Here is a 2956-nt window from a genome sequence, read left to right as displayed (position 1 = left end):
ACATCCAAATTATCTCTACCAATCACCGAGACAGCTACTTGTAGCAGCTACAACAGCTGAGCACCACTGAGGTGCCTACCTTACTGCGAGTGCGTACATGGTCGCTAGTCTCCAGTGATGGGAGAAACTACTTCGATTCCTCACGCTCGTCCTCTTTCGACCGCTCGTGCTGCAATTCTTTTGCCGCGTGGCTCTCATACTCCTCCACCAATAAAATAGCATTGTTGTTAGGCGAGAACTTTCGCACTTTCTCCTCACATCTGGTACCTCGGGAGAACTTGTTCAGCGTCGGGTAGATGCGGAGTGCTAGCTTAGCACTGCTAAGCCAGCCTGCATCTTTCCTCGATAATTTCGATGTTCGCGAGGGGCATCTTTCTGCAATGACCAGTATTTGCTCAGACTACGGAAGAGCATATTGGTTCGCATGCAATAGGCCACGTAGGGATCAGGATGTGTGTATGAAAGCCACGACATCTCGCATGGGCACCACTTGGGTGCCTGCAATACAGCACTGCACTGCAAATGAGTGATCCATGCTGATCCAAATAAGTGATCTCGGATCACTCAGTACGAGTGATTCCGCCCAATACGAACTACCATGTAAACACAAATCCTCTCCCTCGTCCTTCTGTGACCATGTGCGAACTGCAATGATGTGGAAAATATGAAAATCCAACGAACCCTTAACGAATGTAAGTCTTTACTAACGACCTACTACCACTTACAATAGTCCATCCATCATTCTCCCAGTGCTGCAACTATACTTATCTATAGCGACAGAACCAAAGAACTTTGCAAAATAGTCACCACTCAGAGACTTCGAAACTATAATGCAATGCTCAACACAATCACCAACAACCCACCAAGGTTCGACTCTCGCGTGCGAAATTTCAATTTCTTCCTCCGATTGTAGAACAGCAAAAAGTTGCTCCATTGCGGGGTTGTCCATTTGCAAAGCGACAAATTGCTCCTCTGAAAAGTAGCAATTTGCTCAATAGTGGAAGGAGCAATTTATCGGTTTGCCCCTTCTTTGAGCAAAATTGCTCAATTTTGTTACATAGTAGCACTTCACATAGCGGCAACGTTTATATATTCTAGCAATTTTCTGAAATATAAACAAGCAAACGATATTCATTCGAGCAGTTTCTGTTATACAAAACGGCAAATTTGCGTATTTGTAAAGTGAATTTTGCTACTTTGCTCTTCTGTATATCAGCCATAGCGTTTTTACACACTAGCACAACAGCAAAAGCCGCAGGGAATATACATTCCAGCTAATTAGCACTTTTTTGCTATTTGCTCCTTTGCTATTTTGTAACTGAGCCCCTGAGTCTGCCTCCAGTAAACTAGAAAGCCTCCCTCAGCACCCCCGCGGGATGGCTGTAGAACAGCCGCTGTACTTTCACCATCGTCAGCCGCACGTGTCTTACCAAGAATGGTTCTCCGAATGCCTCCCCAATGGGGATCCCCATCTTTCCCTCTTCTCTCGTCAATCGCTCCCTTCGATGCCCCGATTCAGCTTCAACTCCGGCTCCACTGCTGGTCTTTCTAGTGACGCCGCCAGTGCCGACATCGTTCCGCGTAGACTAGCTTGTGCCCTTGCCCGTCGTCCTCACATTGTTGATATGGAATTCCGGTCCGGAGTTTCCGGATGCTACCGCCAGAGCTGACCGTCAGCTGCTGACGAGAGGAAGCTAGCTGTATCCTCGAGCGCGGGATCATTCAAGATCAGAAACAACTGTGAAGAGGCAAACGTGGGAGTCCCACGGTGGGACCGAAACTCGTGACGAGTTACTCGTTCGCCTGGCTTATCTGGGCGGTCCTTGGTGGCCACAATCTCGATATGACGATCGAGCATCATGCTCTGAGCATGCCCAGGGTTATTTGTACATACATCTTTTCCCGTGCAAGTTTGACAAAAATGCAGCAGCAATGTCCAAAATTAACAAAGTGTATTCATGTTTGAGACAAGCAGACAAAATCGAGTGCAGGTCTGGCAATAGAGATCCAATTTCGACACATCCGTGATTCATTGTTGGCGGGATCGACACTATATGATCCAAGAACGACAGTACGCTCCTAACTTTGACAATACGGAAAGTTGTTCGGTGGACTTACGGCTTACGAACGCTGCATGGCCTAGGGCATTTCGCACACGCGGAGCGGAGCGCAAGAACGTGTTAATGGTAGAAGTTAAATGTAGGAGAAAAGCGAGCTCTGACATGACATGAGATAGCTAAGGAATCTCTACTGAGACTATCTTGGCGATAGTCAAGTTTCGTTGCGAGACGCTTTGTAGAAGAATTAAGTTGGTGTAAAAGTATACCGACGAGCAGACAACCACATGGCGTCGCAAAAACGAAGGTTTTTCCCTATCTTTCGGTTCTCAAGACCACGTATCACCGTGAAATCGTGTCAACATGCGGGAAGTGTTACGAAATACATCTTGTCTCCAAGACTTGAAGAAAGTTCTTACATAGGTGATCAGCTTGGGATGGATTATACGGTTTGTTATGCGACTCTCCTCACTGGTAAGAATGCAACAGGACAACGAAGGAGCCAGTAAACTTATAGTCCGAGATTTCCTGAACGACATGCCATGGGTCAGCTTCAAGCTAGTCCATCAGCTAGCGCAATAAAAATGAATTCGGAATCGGCTCATCGACAGACTCGACCAATGTGACTCAAATATGTGACATCTCGAGCGTACGTATGCTCGAAAATTCCTTATCAAGATAAAAGACATAACTAAAAAACTATGACATTCTCATATATGAGATAATCATGGAGCTGCAACATAGGACTAAACCTTTGTCCCCGATATACCGTCAACACAGGCTTGCCCACTTATCGCAATTTAACTGGACCAGCTTCCCAAATAGTCCAGCTCCATGGCCAGGTATGGCTATAGACCAGAACATTGACCCATACGTGGAGGTTGAAGTGGGATTTGAAT

The sequence above is a fragment of the Perkinsus marinus genome, assembly GCF_000006405.1.
Source record: "Perkinsus marinus ATCC 50983 genomic scaffold scf_1104296937140, whole genome shotgun sequence".
Taxonomy (NCBI): Eukaryota; Perkinsozoa; order Perkinsida; family Perkinsidae; genus Perkinsus; species Perkinsus marinus.
The sequence above is the reverse complement of the archived record's forward strand: the minus strand, read 5'-3'. Positions refer to the sequence as shown.